We start from the raw sequence: 18,047 nt of genomic DNA, 5'->3' as shown, positions 1-18,047 counted from the left end.
AGTCATTTGTGGGTTCCCTGATGATGTTCAATGTGTAGCCTATAGAATTTCTTTCACTGGCTTTAGAAATACTGTTGACTGGTAGGAAAATGTGGAAAAAGATTGTTTCTTCCTTTGTGCCTAGCCCTTTGATTGTTATGTCCCCTTGGAAGTTTTTAAATCTCTTTCTGGATTATAGTCTCTCCAGTTATCCATAATGTTTTTATAGTGACTGATTTGGCCCTGTCTAGTGTAAAAGCAACACCGGAATGTTGTTTCTCTTCTCCCTAGCCACTGCTGAATTTGAAGCTGAATCTGCTGGAGCTTCTCCCATGGTATCTTCTGATGGATCTTCAAAAAGTATCCACGTTGACCAGGATCCCCTTGGCAGGGCAGTACAGGAGTACCGTGATATTTTAACCAAAAATTACCTGATTTGAACAAAATGCTGGGAAAAAAGCTCCGGAAATCATTTTGTTTACATAGTGCATCTATAGTTTCTCATCCCACAGTTCAGATGTGAAAATGTGTTTATTTCAGTCTGAATGTAAATTCTAAGTCTATTAAATGGATGTCAAGCACGTTGCACTTGCCTGTTGGTTTATTGGTGTGTAGTTGTTTTACTTTGCACACACCATAAGAAGCACACCTATTTTTTTCTGACTAGCAGAATGACTCATCTTGATTCTTGAGCATGACAGAATTGTCAGAATGTTTCTTATTAAGGTAGATGCATTATTTTTTCTCCACTGATGTTCTGTGTTTTAACAAAAGCATTCCCTTTGTTCTGCTTAATCCTTTCACCCTATGTGTTTTTAATGTTTCCAGTGTTACTTTAATGCTTAGGACATTGTTTGATGTGATTTGAGCCTGCTGCTTCAGTCCAGATGCCGTGACTGCTTCTGCCGATAAAGTGAAATCTTTACCAGTGGTCATGCTGGAGGACGGGGCACTTTACGTTGCTGTCACCTTATGCGCCTTAGGTTTAACATTACTGTGAGTGTGTAGCAGTGCCAAGAGAGTTATGTGGTGGGTTTGGTATGTTTGTTTTGGATCACAGAACCACGGAACGGGTGAGGTTGGAAGGGACCTCTGGAGGTCATCTGTTCTAGCTCCCCTGCTCAGGGAAGACCACCCAGAGCTGGTTGCCCAGGACCATGCTGGCTTTTGAGTATCTCCCAGGATGGAGCCTCCATGGGCAGCCTGTGCCAGTGCCCAGTCACCCTGATCGGAAAGAGGCATTTCCTGACGTTCAGCCCCAACCCTCTGTGTTTCAGTTTGTGCCCATGGCCCCTCACGGTATTCGTCTTGGGGTTTGTATTAAAGGTCGCTGCAGCTGTAGACATTCCCAGTTACTACATCAGCAGCTGTGCTGTACCTGAAACACTTCATGTGCGGGAAAAATGAATGTTAAAATATTAACTTCCAGTCTCCTCAGTACTTTCCAAAACTTGTATGATAGGACAGCCAATCTTTTTGTTGCTGCTAGCAGCTGATGATGTGGTGGCTGTAGCCGAGATGGTAGCCAGTGTTCTGGGACATTTGTGTCAATAAAAGAAGCAGGTTTACTTATTTCAGGGAGTTACCTGTTACTGAAGATCTGCGTTGTTATTTCCTGTCCACAGAAGTCAGTAGTGATCAGAAGATGATAGAACAAAGTCCCAGTTCTGGAAAAGGAAGAATGGTTGTTCCGAGATCAGTTAAGACTGGAAAAATTTGGGGGTTTTACCCACTAATTCAAGGACTTGAGTTAACAGGCAGTGAGGAAAGCAATGAATGTTGCTGTGACGCTGTTCCTTTTTCTATGAATACATATTTGTGAAGTTAATATACTGTATTTAATTCCAGATATTCTGTTTCAGCTTGAAATTTAATAAACTTTGTCATCTAGTATATGTCTTTGTTTTATCGTTCCCCTTCTTGACATCGCTTTCTACCCCTTTCCCTAACCGTACAGCTCTCCAGAGCGCTCTGCTCCTTTCAGCTCTGTTCACAGCTGCACCTTCAGCCTGTCCTGGAGGCCAGGCAAAAGGCCAGCATGTGTGTATGTCCTTTTCCACAACTGTGTTAAGACCACAGACTGGTGGTGTGGTATTGCTCATGATCAGTTCCCAGACTTTTCCTGTATTTTAGAGCAATCCTCCTTGTGGTTTGGGCAGAAGGTAGCAAGTGAGCTTCTGGTGGCCGTGAAACGCTGGGAAATCCCACAGGTTTTGATCCCCTGCAAAGGAAAAAGGTGTAAGGAAATTTCTCCAGCCTGCACCAGAGTGGTCAAAGAGAAGTTCAGCTTTTGCTACTTTCTAGTGTCTCTCCACAGAGGAAGTAGGGACAGAACATCTTGACATTCACTTTGTGTTGTCAGTCACTGTGATAAACTCAGACGTGACCTGTGCTCAAGTTTCTTCACTGCTCTCTGCTGCCAGCTCTTAGTGAGAGGGGAGAGCTCTTGGCTGGTGGAGCAGCAGAACAGAAATTCGGTGTTGGCATCTGCTATAACCGGCATTGATAGCAGTTATGATGAGGTGTGAGGGGGGTACAGAGAAGTCCAGGCAATTCCTGCACTTGAAAGTCCATCCCCAGTGTCACTGTGGGGACACTCCTGATGAAGCAGGAGAGAGCATGGCACTTAGGGGAGGCTCTGAGGCCTGGAAGACAGGGAATGTCTGTCCCATCTTCAAGAAGGGCAAGCCCGAGGAGCTGGGAACTACAGCCTCACCGTGCTGCCTGGGAAGGTGGCGGAGCACGTACTCTGGAAGCCGTTTCCAAAGATGTTGGGGACAAGAAGTCGGTAGGGGGGAGTCAGCATGGGTTTGCAAAGGGTGAAATCATGCCACACTAATCTGGTACCTTTCTAGCGATGTGTGAGTAATTGAGTGGACAGAGGAAGAGCAGTGCATGTTGCTTACCCTGACTTTAGCAAGGCTTTCTCTGGCTTGTGCCCTAACGGTCAAGTTCAGGTTTAGGAACTTCCTGATCTCTTTCCAAAGAAGAAAGCAAGCGTGTTTCTTGATTTCTTTGCTCAGGTACATTAGAAACCCTTTGGGGTCAGTAGCTACAAGCAGGTTGCAGATCTTTGCAATCAGTTGTATGGAATAAACAATTCTGTTTCAGAAAATCTTATTATGCCAGCTGCTTTTTCCTCATGAGCAAATGTGTCAGAAGTTTCCCAAGTTTTGCTGTCTTCAATATACCATGCTGAATTGTGGCTACAAAACATTAGTTTTTCAGTTTCTCATTGGCAGAGTAGTGGTTGAGTAGTGCTGCTGCAGCACTAGTATGTCTACCTAGTGAGTCCTGACTTCTGAAACATCCAGGCTTTTGCTTATAATTCATTGCTGATCGCTGCCACTCTGTTCCGCTGATGCTCTGCAGAGGGAACCTAACTCTGGTATCTATCCTGTAAGCATGCTGACCACCTGTGTCCTGTTTTCATCCTGCCTTTACCTCAGAGGTACCCCTCGCCGCACTTCCCTGGATATAGAGATAAAGCACTTGTGACTAAAAACAAAGAAGCTGCACGTTCTGTGTGCCTAGAAAAGCCAGTGGTAAATGCTGCTTTACTGCTGGCTCCCAGCGAGAAGCGGAGGTTACCGGCTGCTGGGCAAACCAGCGTTAACATCGAGCACAGCAGCAAGGGAAAGCCCAGTCCAGTCATTCACTGCAGTGATGACGTGTCTGTTCCTGGTTGCCAGTGAAAAACCTGCTCTCAAATGTGGGTGGCTGCTCCTTGCTGCTTGTTGGAAACAGCCCCCCGCTACCCTGCAAGTGCTGCGGTGTCGTGGTTTAACCCCGGCTGGTAACCCAGTGCCACGCAGCCGCTCGCTCGCTCCCCCCTCAGCCAGAGGGATGGGGAGAGCTGGAAAGGAACGTAAAACTCAAAGGCTGAGGTGAGAACAATTTAGTAATTGAAATAGAATAAAAATGGAAGAATAACAACAACAATGACAATAATAGTTATAATGAAAAGGGAGAGGGAAAGGAAGAAAGGAGCACGTGGTGCACAACGCAACTGCTGGCCGCCCACCGACTGATGCCCAGCCAGTCCCCAGGCAACAAGCCCCCTGCCCAGCCAGCCCCCAGGTACATAGAGAGCAGGCGTGCCGTCCCATGGCACGGAATACCTCTTCGGTTGGTTCGGGTCAGCGGACCTGGCAGTCTCCCCTCCCCAGCCCTTGCGCCCCTCCAGCCTTTTTGCTAACGAGGCCTGAGGAACTGCACAGTCTCACATCAAAGCCAAAAGACAGCACTGCGCTAGCTCCTAAGAAGATAATTAACGCTATCCCAGCTGAAACCAGGACGTGCTGCTAACACATCTGGCAATACACGAGCTCACTATGCTGAAGCAGAGCTGTATCCTGTTGTATAAAACAGGGAATTGATCTTCTGTGCAGGTGTCTCTCTTGCATAATTTCTGTCTAAGCGTCTGGACCAGTTACCTAGCGTCGTAGTACCTGACCACGCACTATTCGCACACAGCGAGTGCATGCTGAGGGTTGGTTGTTTTGGTTTTTTTTTTCATTTTGTCTGTACAATGCAAACAGTGCAGGCAAATTGCATGTGACCAAGGGAATTTCAGCTTCTTCCTGCACCCCACTGCCAGTGTTCCTTGCACTCCAGAGCAAGGAGTTCAGACAAAGGATGCCTTTCTTAAGCAAGGCAGAAATGTATGAGACTTTGAGCAAACAGCATGCCAAGAGATGTTTCCCACTACCAAACCACATCTCTTCAACTATGCCTATTAGTGGAGCTTTTTCTCTAACATGAGCTTTGGTTTCTTTCCTATCCATCACACCTTCAGCTCCAGACCACAGTGTCAGGCATTCTACTGCTAAATCCAGCAGGCTGATGAGGATGTGACAGTGCAGAAACATGTATAGCTCTATATACAAAGATACGTGCATGTAGATGTGTCTGCAGACGGAGATACCTAGCTAGATACAGGTACACACAGCGTGGATCTCTCTAGCAGCCTACTGGATTTGGCAAGCCCCTTCCTCTGAGTCCTTAATTTGGGTTCCCGCCCACCCTTGGGCCTCTCTGCTCCCCTGAGCTGGTGCAGATGGGCCTCTGAAGAGCTGGCAGCTCCTCTGATGGGCCTGGGTCAGCTGGAGCAGGGTATTATTCCGTGTCCCACCCCACCTGCACCACGGTCTCCCTGTCTCTTTTGTGAAGGCAAGCAGAACAGCTTTTCTCACGTAACCCAAGACTTAACTCCTCAGTGCCTCAACACCTTCCAGCATGCATGTGGGTCAGATTTCTCACACTGTGTCACTTGTACCCGTTATTTAGCCATAAACCCCCAAGAAATTGGCAAGACGACCTTTGGCTGTCCCAATCTCTCCTCATACCAGTGTCTGTTAACTTAACATTGCTGTTGGCTAACTGATTTCTTTTCACTTCTAAAACAGGTTAACATCACAGAATGCTTAAAGAAATAGCAGTGTGAAAGACAACTTCTTAATCTGCTTATAATTATAACGTCTTTGCATGCCTTTTCCTAGTACAGCTAGTTTGAGAAGACTATGGAAACCACCATCAAACAGAGCTCCTCTACATGACAGCCAGCAGCATGGCAGCACAAGGTGCAGGTGCTGGGAGGTATCAGGGTACCTAGAGAAGGCCCCTAGGACAAGGGGTGGACAACCAGTTTTTCAGCTTTTACTGTACCATCGGTTTGATTTATCCCTCCTCTCGCCCGCTGGTTACATATTGCCAGTAGCAGATGGTGTTGGCTCTTTGCACCTGCAAATGAAGTTGATTTTATAATTGTATTTCTTGACACAGTCAACCTTGAATTTGCAAATTGCTTTTCATTGAAAGTACCACCTTTCCCTAAGCATAAGCGCTACTTTAACTGAGGTTACTGTGATAGCTGATCATTGTACTACCTATTAACTATGATGAATTATTAATGATTAGTTATTACTATCAATCACTGCTATAAGCACAACAAGGACAGTGACTGTTAGGAAGACAAGCAGCACAGTCCATGTTTTATTCAGGATAATCTGGACCACACACTAGTTGGGCCTTTTGAGCACAGCTGTGTATCACAAACAACAAGGACAATATTCACTTTTTATCTTCCTTGCAAATTCTGTTCTATTGGTAGAAACTGAGTACAAGTTCTGCTCCCACCTCACAGGCCCACCCCCAGATGTCTACAGCAATACCTTCATGCAGAATGGAGCTCTAGGCACCTTTATAAACAAACAAACAAGCAAGCTTCCTTCACATCTATGAACACCCGTGGCATCTACACGAATACTACTGCCAGTCACCTTCTTGCTGGTGAAGTGCCAATTGGCCATAGCCTTAGAGAAAGTTCACTTTGAACCTCCGGCTGTATTATCAAAATCCTGTGCATAAAACTGCGTTCCCTGTTGCAAGAATGAATAGACAGTTATTACCCAGCTCAAATGCTCCTCTTTAATGGCTCTTCATGAAACAGCATCATGCTTACCTATTTCTGGAGCATCAAAGCAAAAATAACCCTGTACAAAGCTAACAGTCCTTTCACAGCAACTAGGTAGCCACAGTAGAAATTATTTACCAAGGAATCCTAAATCACACAGGCCCATTCCAGCTCCCTTTTCCACATAATTCTTCAGAGCAATCTAATCAACAATGTGTCTTTGTATTTACTGTTCATAAACTCTGTTTTGTGCTGCCCTCTAATTTTCAGGAGCTGCAGGGCTGCTTCCCAGAAATACATCAATATCTCAGAGAAGCTGGGATTTAAAACCTGGTTTGTTTCTTGGCATCCACAACGGCGCTGAGCTTTCTCCCATCAAGAAAAGGACATACTTGGGGGATTTTTTGACTCATCTATTTGGGGGCAAGGAAGAAATTACTTTGAACATGGGCTGAATTTAATCTTCGCCTTATAAATGACTGGCTGTATTACATTCCAGCTTCATCCCTGCAACAAAATCCTGCACCTGTATTTTGCCATCTGTCATATGAGGGGCCCGAGCCACTGTGAGAAAGAGCAGCTTTCATTTTGGACATGGAAAACAAGATGTGTAGATGTTACGGGCATACAGGCAGGAGCAAACAAGAGAAAAGTATGTACCAGAAGTGCAGGGGGAAAATGATGGATCACTGGCTTTTGCAATTTACCTAAACGTCCTTATGTCTAGATTATCTTCACTGATTAAGCCTTTCTTGGTGCTGTAGTAGAACCTTTGTCACTCTAGAAGTTTTTCACTTTAATAAGTTACTATGGCTCAGATGGTACATGGAAGAGTGCAGGGAAACTTCAGTGTTTTCATAAATAACGCTCAGCTGCTTAAAGGCCCAGGGTGATGAAGGGCATTGCCCTGGGTACATCTGTGTGTTGAAGCATGGCATTAGCAGTAGGGTAGCCTGGCAATTCCCTTTCGGCTATGAGAAATTCTGCCAGCACATGCACTTTGCAGAAAAGCAAAACTGCTGACATACACAATGTGATTGTAGAGCATCATACACATCTTACAAAAAAAAAAAAAAAAAAAAAAAAAAGTAAGGGCTCCCAGGTTGAAGTTTGTCTTTCTTACTGCTTTCTACACTGACCGGACTTCTAAAAAATGGTGGAATCAGAAGTTAGATAACACTCAAAATTACTGAATGGATACTATAAACTACGCCAGATGTTAACCTCTAGATAAAAAGGAAGCTGTCCCCTTCACCCATATAACAATCATCACTTACATTATAACAATAGCTAACTCTACCAAATATTTGAATTCTGTTCCATTTCTCATCAGAGACACTTTCCACTCAGATCCTGGCAATTTTAATTGAATGCAAGCTGATGACTTTTCAGGGAAGCAACCCTGAAAATCAGAAGCACAATTCTTCACAATGCTTCCCCAGTATAGTTACACAGAAGAATCTTAAGCCTTTTCAAAGGCCTCTTTGCACTTGTTAGACGTAAGCTGCCCTTATGCCTGACTCTTGTATCCAGGATGAATTAGAACAAGCAGGAGAAGAAACATGGCAAAAAGCAAGGCCGTTTCCGCTCAGCGTTGATGAGCACGCACTTTCACGTATTTTGCACTTGCAGTTTAATCATGGAAATCATTCTGCACACTCCTACTGCTAATGACCTGATTGTTAGGAGAAAGGTGGGTCCCAGTCCTATTGACTGTTTAAATCTTAACGTGCCCTGGTTTTGAAATCTATGTCCAAACTAGCTGAGGTTCTACGGCGTTACATTTCCTCTGCAGCATCACACACTTTCAATCAGCATCGGCTCTTTAGACATAATCGCTTCCTGCCCTGGCTTCTGCTCGGCACTGCAACTTGCTGCAGAACAGAACCCCCCCAAACCTGGTCTGTGTGCATGAAATGGTATAGATGAAGTGGTATTTAAGTGGCAGTTGGCAAGAACCGGTTATATTCATTGGAAATGCTGTGAATGGGTTTGAAATGGTTGTAAATAGGTTTTCACTGTTGCATGTTTTTTCCTGGTCTTCCGCATGCACGTTGCTTTAAATGCAATTTTGACAATCTGTCCCCTGTGTCTGAGGGCACTACGTCACCTGCATGTTCCATCAGTGCAAATACTGCAGATTCTTGCCATATGCCACCTGCAACTCTGGCCACTTCACAGAAACGTCACAGCATTCATCTGCACACAGGTAGGTTTCCATCTGCATCATAAGCAGAGCTAAATCTGAAATTATACAAGTGAGAGTTCCGAAAGATTTAAGCACAAAAATCCAAAGCAAGAACCAACATTTTAAAATAACATTTTATGATAGGAAGCTTCCATATGAAATTCTAGTGCCCTAAAATATTTCTTGGCAGGGAATGTTTTCTCACAATTACTCAGTATTTCTTGTAATATGAATGACATGCACAATAATTGTATCTGTGTTAGAGAAAACTTCCCTATAATGGGCACTGCTGTAAAACCTAACTTTGTCCACATTCAACAGGTTTGTGTTCTGCTTGCTTCTACTTTTTGTGGATTTCACTACTTCAAATCCAGCTTCTTTCATTTCTCCACCTGTATAATCTCCGCTTGTTTCTACGCAGAGCACTGTAATCACTGCTGAGAAAATTGGCACTAAAGATAAAACTAAAGTACAAAACAAAAAGATGAGGGTGGGACAACCAGTAAAGCTGTTTTGATGGACAAAACCAGCGTATGCACATGCCCTTGTGCTCCCTTGAGTAATGAACACCTTTTATCAAAAAGTGCAAGTAGCAGACAAGGAGTTCAGCACTGAGTGAAATTTCTTGGCGTTCAGCAGCACCGTGCCTGATGTAAAGCTGAACGGCAGCAGCACGTTGTTCCACTCAAGTTCCAGAGTTTCTGGAACGTTCTGCAAGGCTCCAGGAAGGAAGGTATTACCGCCTGGGTGAGGTCAGGCCCTTAGTGCTAGCAAGTAATTCTTGGCAAAAGTCTGAATGCTATTGTGTTTTCAGCTTTCATTTCCACCTTTGTCAGTGAAGCTTTTATTTTCTTCAGGGACAACATTGCTACTGGAAGAAATGTCAGCATTTCTGCCATAACTAAACACTACTATAAATAAAAAGGCCCCAGAAAAGGTCCCCAAGACAGAATATAGCACACTGGAAGAGGCTGTTAGAACAGGACTTCCAGGACAAATGCCTGGCTCTTTGCTCTCTTCTGTCATATGTTTTTAACCTAAGCCTGGTACAAGTTTTCCCTCCCTCCGTCAAGGCTTGGTCCATACAGATAGCACCTTCTGGCACATCTAGGTTTTGCAGTTTGTCTGTGCATACCCGATATATGAAGTATGTCTTATTATTTAAGCAACAGGGAAGCAAAGACTGATTTACGTGACACAGCTTTACTGGATCTTTACCGTGACTGAAGAACTCTCTTCCACTTAAAATAAAAACAATCCACAGGTTTACTTTTGTGATTCTAATCAAGGAACTGCAGTTTCCCCAGCTAGAAAGCAGAAATAAGGACACAATTAGTAAAAATTAGTAGAGTTGCACGCACAGGTGCCAAAATGCACCACAGACCAAATATAACTGGCAAGCACAAACCGTCCTGATGTTTCACTGGCGTGACTCACATTTGTAGTTTCCAAGTCTCTTCAGTCGAGGCTTCTACCTTCAGAAGTGCCTTCATCGTTGTTGTCATTTAATTCCTAAAGGAACAACAGCTCATGGCTTGGTATTTGTCACATTAACTGTGGAATCAATTAAGTTCTTTCTTAACAATGCACAGAGAACTCAACCCTGGCATTTAGGATCATTTCTGTATGAATCTGCAGAATAAAATTCTTAGCAGCGCGCAGATTCCTGCAGGAGAGACTGAGAGGTGGAATTATGTTACCACATTTGCTATGAAAGTAGTGCAGCAGTGGCCATGAGAAATCATACGAACCACCTGTACTGTATCTTCAGCTGTAGCACAGTGTGTTTAATGTGTCTCTCAGCTGCTTTACTTATAAAACGGATTGAAGAATAAATGCTCCAGGAACTCAGGATGACAGGCTATAGTTGATAGCAAAGGTTGAGTCATACAGAAATTCTCCACTGTTGGAGTAAGTCCTCAAAACAGAATCCATGTTCTTTCAATCCAATAGGCCATGCAGTATTTGAAGAACTTTGGTTGCAAATACGTGGACATGGAGGCACTTCGCATGGACTGCAACTAGGGACGTTGCCCTTGGACCACAGAAGATGGCTCCTGCATTGCTTCATGCACAACGAATGAATGTAACTAATCTTTTTATAAGACAAGTCAGTCATTTCACTGGAGGCATCCTTTTCCAGTACTCATCAAGGCTTGTCCTTTCACTCCATGATCTCTATTAAACAAACAAAAGGAGGAAGTGACCAACCTAGGGCAATGCAGGAAACTTAATGGAATATGACAATTACCTCCAATTCAGCATTACTTCTTCTTGTCCTTAGCATCACCTTTCTCTGCCCTACTCATTTTTGTAAAATTGGTTTATTACTCTGCAAGGACTCATTGGATTTTAGGGAACATCGCCTGTTATTTATTGAATCTTTAATCTAGGCTTTTTGCAGGAAAAGACAGTTTCCAAGAACACTATGGACTATGATGACCCTTTTCCTATCTCAGCAGGGCTCTTCACGTACCGCAAGGAACCAGCTCAGTCATCCAGCCACAGCGGGCAGAACCACTGTAAATGCCTTCAAGTCTGAAAAGGGAGTTACTTTTTTTTTTTTTGTTGAGGGTACTTTTCCATCAGAAAGAATAAAGCACAGGCTTTTTGCAGACAATACTACTCCTCATCTCCCAGGAGACATTTGCTTTGCTACATCTCTGCAGTCAGTGGGAATCGGCAGAGATCCTTTGCCCCAGCCAGCTGACACCCACTGACTGGCATTCCCCCACTCAGCACACAACGGTAATCTGTGGTGCTCTTTTTCCATTCCAGTCCTCTTTCGTACCTCCTCAGCATCAGAAATAACTTTTCCTCCCCAAAATTCAGCTCTATTTCATTTCCTCTATGTTTTACCTTTTCACCACTTTCATCACTTTTGCTACGCTGGCTGCAGTGTGGGTTCACCTGGAGTCAAGATACATCTGCAGCCTTCACACCTGCTGAGCTTCCACCCTAGGCTCTTCCTCCTCCGGGGACTAACATCCTCTAGCTTTCTGTTTTAGTATCACTAATACAAGGCCATCACTCTATGTCCACTTTATGGTTTCAATCCCATTTATTTTTCCTACTTTATTAAAATGAATCAAAGTAAATTAATGACATAAAAAATATTAACTTTCAGGGATGACCTATTTTTTAGCTGGACTGCACTACAGGTTTGATTCAATGAAAATAGTTTCAGGCTGGTTATAATTCAATAATGCATCAAGTACTTTTCCTGAGTGCTTGCTTTCCACCACATTCATACAGGGACCTAGCTATCCACTATGGATTAAAAGTTACTGTAAATTCACAAGGCTATAATTTCATTTTATAATTTTTAAGAGCATATTGGGCCCTAGATTAAATTTCAAGATACCCCTCCTGACTGGGTGTAAGAGACTGCGCTGCTGAGACCCACCATCGCCACAGCAGATGTGTTGTCTCAGCATTGCTGTGGCAGGAAACTCATGCCATCCCGACAGGGAATGATCTGTACATTGTTAAGGCAGGAAGATAACACCACTGGCACAGAAGGGATTTAAGGCAGGAGGGTAACACCACTGCCACCGCAGAGATTGAGCTATACATTGTTAAGGGAGAAAACCGATGGACGCCGTGGAGCAACGTGGATGGATCCCGCACAACCCGACCAAACCCCTGTGCATGTACCCAGACTTGGGGTCAGGGGGGTCAGGGTGCCCAGAGTCCCCTGAGGAATGTTGGGCACGTACACCATTGCCAGGTGGAAGGTGTGGTTAAGCAGAACAGCTTGTAGCAACTCCATAAAAAATGGAACCAACTAACATGGGACGGAATGTTCCCCCACCGGACTGGGAAACGAATCAGACTGTTGGGACACCGCAGCTCCGGCGTGGTAGCTATTGCCTTGAACTCTTTCTTTTTCTTTCCTTATTTCTTTCCTTCCTTTCTCTCACTTTAGCTCTTGCGCTCTCGCCCTTTGCATTTGCAGATTTATTGTTAGGCAAATAATGTTCCTTGGCTCTTGACTCCATGTCTGTCTGTGTGTGTGTGTGTGTGCATGCGTGCGCGTGCCTGTGTCTGTGTGTCTGTGTGTGTCTCTGTGTGTCTGTGTCTCTGTGTGTGTATGTGTCTGTGAGTGTATGTGTCTGTGTGTGTGTCTCTGTGTCTGTGTCTGTGTATCTCTGTGTGTGTCTGTGTGTGTGTGTGTGTGTGTGTGTGCGCGCCTGAGACGTGCCTTGGTGCAAAGTGGGTGCAAAGTGAGTGCGGAGTCTGGATCCGCGGTTCTGTTTGTCCGTGAGGAAAACAGCCGAAGGACAAAGCGATAGAATTGAACAAGAGATGAGTCTCTAAAGAAGTTTACAAGTGTGACCTCCTGAGAGTGAAGGGCGGCGGCAGGGGTGGGAAGTGGTAGAGAATTTACAGTGAGGCCCTCTCAGGACGAAATAACCCCTCTTTGGTGAAATGTGTGCCCACACTTCTACAGATGTTCACGATGTTTCCCCCACTGAAGTATGGGGTGAAGATTTCTATAAACTGGATGACTTTTGGGAACCTATCATGCTCGCCCAGCTGCCTGAGGGCGACAACGGGCAAAAAATAAGTGGTTCCAACCGCAGAGTATAGCGGATAGGATCATGATATTGCAGAAGGAAGGTAAAGTTAGGCCTGGCAAGGGAAATATCCATAATTTGTGCAGTTTTAGGGGCAAGTTTGCAGCAGCCATAGAAGATAGGAGCCAAAGATTGTGTCAAGATGATGCCGCGGTAGATTCCTTGAAAATGGCAGTTAAAACACTGCCAGAGCAGTTAGAAGAGACCAAACAGCTATTAGAGCAGGAGAGAAACCAGAATGCTTTGTTAAAAGACACATTAAGAGAAGAATTGTGGAAACAAAGTGACTCCTTTGGGGAGGTGGAGTCGAAGTTAACAGAGAAAGGGATTAGACAAATATATGCCCGGGGGGATTTACAGAGAGCAAAAGAGGCAGCAGAAAACCCTCCTCACATGTATCCCCTAGTTAAGACTGAGTGTTTGTATGAGACAGACAACAACACTTGTGCCCAAATTGTGCCCAAATGGTTACTAAAGAGGCTCCATTTACAGCAACTGAGTTAGTAAAATTAAGGAAGGATTTTGCAAGGACTCCAAAGGAATCCAAAACAGAATATGTTTGGAAAGTGTCCTTGTCAGGAGGGGATGGGATTTTGTTGTCAGAGAAGGAAGCAGAAGGATACTGGGGCCCAGGTGTGTTTTTAACTGCTGGCAACCATCAGGCCCCATGGTCATTAACGCAGAGGGCAGCGTATTGGGCCGGGGGAGTGAACCCTCTGGAAGGGGAGACCCCCTAGCCATAACAGGTGCGGTGGATCAGCTGGTAGAAAGTGTACCAAAGGCAGCTTGTCTGCAGATGATGTATGACAGGAGGCTTGAATCTCGCCAGGGCTCCCCCATGATGGTGCCTGTGGACCCAGAAGGGATGACTCCTCTAATTCGAGGACTTCCTGATTCTTTAAAACCCATTGGGATCCAGCTACAGGGGAAAATACAAAATACCCCCATATCAGGCAGAGTTATGTGAGGGGAAATTGCTCAAGAGCTAATTAACTTTGGGACAAAATACGGTCCCATTGGTGGATCCTGGCAAAGACCTGAAAAGAGAGCCGCAGAACTGCGGGAAAAGCTGAGGGACGCTTAGCACAGGCTCAGGGAAGTCAGAATTCTAAATCGGTCCGATTTACTGATCCTGGGGGAGGGAGACCCCTAAGCCGACAGGAATGGTGGCAGCTGGGGCTCCAGAGAGGTATTCACTGGGATCTAATGGATGGGCTCCCGACCCAGAAACTGGAGAAATCTGTACAGACATGGTCAGGGCACAAAGTTAGTTTCAAGCCAACCCCTAGTGCCCCACCATCAATAGGCATCGGGGAAAAAGCTGATGAAGTAAAGAAACTATCCTCCATCCCCCGAAGGTGGGGGGGGGAGGGAGGGTGAATGTTTATTAGGCAACTCACCTTAAATTTGAGAGGAGATTTAATGATTACAGTGGCCGTAGGAACACAGAAAAAACCAATATTGACACAGGAGCACAAATCACTGCACTGACGCAGAGTGAGGCAGAGCAATGTGGAATTTTGACTTTGTCTAAAACCCCAATTGTCCTAAATGCTTTAGGGAAAACTCAATCGGTACCTGTGGCCTTGGTAACATTATGGATGCCGGGGGAGGCAGACCCAGGTAACACCCAGGCTGCAAAAGGCCCTTTCCCGACAAATCTTTTGGGCATAGATGTGCTGAAGGGCAGGCAGTGGTATGATACCCAGGGGAATTCATGGTCCTTTGGCACTCCTCAGATCAGAGAATTAGCTGAAATGTCCTGGGCAGAAGTGCGCCTGTTGCAAGCAGCACCTACGCTCCCCCCTTCCAGGATGACTAATGTGACAGCCTGTCCCTTGCCATTAGGGGCCCGGAGGGGATAGCTCCTGTGACTGAGGATCTTAAACACCAGGGCATTTTAACATTCACCCACTCCCCATACAATTCCCCAGTGCGGCCAGTTGGTAAATCAAATGGGAAGTGGAGATTGACTGTAGATTATCGTCGACTTAATGCAGACACTGGTCCCTTGACAGCAGCAGTGCCTAAGGGAGCTGAGCTCATCTCGCTCGTTCAGGAACAGGCTCATGCGGTGACGGCCACAGCTGATGCGAAAGAGATGTTTGTCATGGGTCCCCAGCAAGAGGAGGACCATGATCGTTTTGCTTTCACATGGGAGGGACAGCAGTATACCTTCACTCGCCTCCCTCAGGGATATAAACATTCTCCCACCTTTGCACATCGTGCTTTGGCACAAGAATGAGCCCAAATTCTCCCAGAACTGGGAGTTAGAGTTTATCAATACATCGATGATGTTTTGATAGGAGGGGATGAAATTATTCCAGTACAGGTGACACAAGGAAAGATTGATTATACAGCACTTAGAGTCTCTGGGACTCCAGGTACCAGAGGGAAAGATACAAACTGCTGCAAATGAAGTGAAATTTTGAGGGATACGGTGGAGAGGAGGTTCAGCCTGTATTCCTCAGGACACCCTCTCAACACTAGAGCAGGTAAAAACTCCAGAAAATAAAAAGGAGCTGCAGCATGCCTCACGCTTATTGTTCTTTTGGAGAAGATACATCCCAGACTTTGCAATAATTGCACGACTCTTATATGACTTGCTGCGAAAAGGAGCAGCTTGGGAATGGGCTCCAGCCCACGATGAAGCGATACATACAGCTTTTGGTGTTTGAAGCAAACACCCACCAGGCTTTGGGTCCTGTTCACCCCACTGACCCTGTCCAGATTGAGTGGGGGTTTGCACACTCAGGATTGTCCATTCATCTTTGGCAAAAAGGACCAGAAGGTCCTACCCGCCCGATCAGATTTTACTCCAGGAGCTTTAAGGATGCTGAGAAACGGTACTCTAATTGGGAAAAAGGATTGTTTGTAGTGAGTGTTGCTCTCAGAGAAGCGGAGCGAACCATAAGCCAACAGCCTCTAATTTTAAGGGGACCTTTTAAGGTAATTAAACCTGTGTTAGCAGGAACTGCACCCCCACCCCCCACCCCTCCCCGGGGTTAGGGTTAGGTTTTTGATTCAGACTATTAAGTAGAAGACCAGGTGTTGTCCGTGATCAAGTAGTCTAAAAATAGTAAAGCAGTAGCACTGGAGTCTACCCCAAAACAAACCCACTTGTTTAAAAAAGGTTTGATGGAGTATGGCATTATACAGGAAGATGTAGCATTTCAAAGACAGTAATAATATTGGTGAGTTATGGATTTACGCTAATGTATTTATTCAAACAGTATAGTACAAAGTACAAGTAATTAAGCTAATGTTATTCCAGGAGGTGACACTGCTCTGGTCACTTTCAGCTGTTCACATTATAGAATTCTGATCATTATAATCAGTGATTATTTCTTTTACTTGAATGACTTTTGTATTGTTGACTTCCATTTATCATGAATTTTCTAGTCTGCCAGTGGCTGAAAAAGTGTTAATTAGATTATGCTTTCTTTCAAGGAAAAACGAATTATTTGAGAAGAGGCCGATGCTTGTTCATAGTTTTAGCATTTTTGATTTTATTTAAGACTTTATAACAAAATACTAGATATGGCTGACTATATTCTGGTTGTGATTTGATACACATGAGCAGAATATACTTTCATTTTATATTATATATTATATATTAGACTTCTCTTTTCCTGGGATGGTAATTGTCATGGATAGAGGTGAAAAAGAACTTGAGGAATTGCAATCCAAGTGGTGGTATCAGCCTTTTGCAAATGCTAAGGTTTTTTCAGACTAAGCAAAAGTATTTGGGAGGTTATATATCTATTTTCAGCATCCAGTGCTTAAAGTGAGTGGGGGACATAACCTTAAATTTAAACCTCCTCTTGCCAGTTCAATAGAATTACAGGTGAAATGGTTCTAATTTCACCTTTTTATACTACCCAATTTAATGAATACCAAGGTGGGGGAAGTATATCAAATTATTTCAGGTGAAAAGTGATACATGCACTTACTCATTTGGTTCTCTCCAGATTTGGAATTAAAAACTTTACCACTTATTACATGATTCATAAATCTTTGTTGAATGGAAATGCAACTGTTTCATACTCTTATGATTCTGATGCTTTTGATAATTTGAAAATGACTATTATAGAAATATTTAAAACTCCGTTTCCAAATCTGGCTAGTTTATGTTACCATCGACTTGTTCCTCTGTTATGTAATTAGTTCTGTGACTAAAAAAACAGCCTGAAATTTACTGTCCGGTGAAATGGATAAGTTCTGGATACCTATTAATTGTAGAACTTGAAGTGTAGTTATTTAGTTATTGGACTTACCAGCGCTGGCGAGAAGAGCCGGCCACGCAGCCTCTTGCTGCTCAGCTGCTCAGCACGAACCGCATCTGACCGTGCAGTTTGTCTAATCCAGTCAAAAGGTCAATTGTCCCAAACAGACCCTACTCAGCTGTGCAGCACTTGGAGTACACCAGGGTGCTCAGTGGCTCCAGGGACTCTGCCAGCGATGAAACCTGCTACTGCTGAGGTGGGGGAGCCCCCAGGCTTGGTGGAGGAGCGAGGAAGAATGGCACTGAGAAAAGAAAGGACAGGCATCTGGGAATTCTTGCTTCTTCCTTCTGCTCCCCCAGTTGCTCTCAGCCTAAGGGTGGCCCCTTCAGATGCGTTCCCTGAAGGCCATCTTCTTCAGTCCTGTTGGCCATCAGTGTTTCTGGAGCTGTCGAGCAAGAGTGTTAGACTCTCTAGACACAGAATTCTAGAAAGCTCTCAAGAAACAAGCTCTGTTGTACTTCCAAAATAAGATGTACAACATTTTGTGGAATTCTGTTTTTTGTTTAAATTAGCATGTTATCAGTTTCCTCTTTTTCCCCCCCATGATAACTGGAACCCATATTCTTTCCTGAAAGGTGGAATTTTAAGAGGTATCTTTT

The 18,047-nt window shown here is 44.5% G+C and overlaps 1 pseudogene; it reads left to right on the top strand.

Moving 5' to 3' along the window:
• Positions 1-1,874, top strand: part of LOC114013174 (ankyrin repeat domain-containing protein 26-like) — a 60,769-nt pseudogene extending 58,895 nt beyond the window's left edge.
• Positions 1,875-18,047: the final 16,173 nt, after the last annotated feature.

This window comes from Falco peregrinus, chromosome 16 (assembly GCF_023634155.1).
Source record: "Falco peregrinus isolate bFalPer1 chromosome 16, bFalPer1.pri, whole genome shotgun sequence".
NCBI lineage: Eukaryota > Metazoa > Chordata > Aves > Falconiformes > Falconidae > Falco > Falco peregrinus.
The sequence above is the reverse complement of the archived record's forward strand: the minus strand, read 5'-3'. Positions and strand labels throughout refer to the sequence as shown.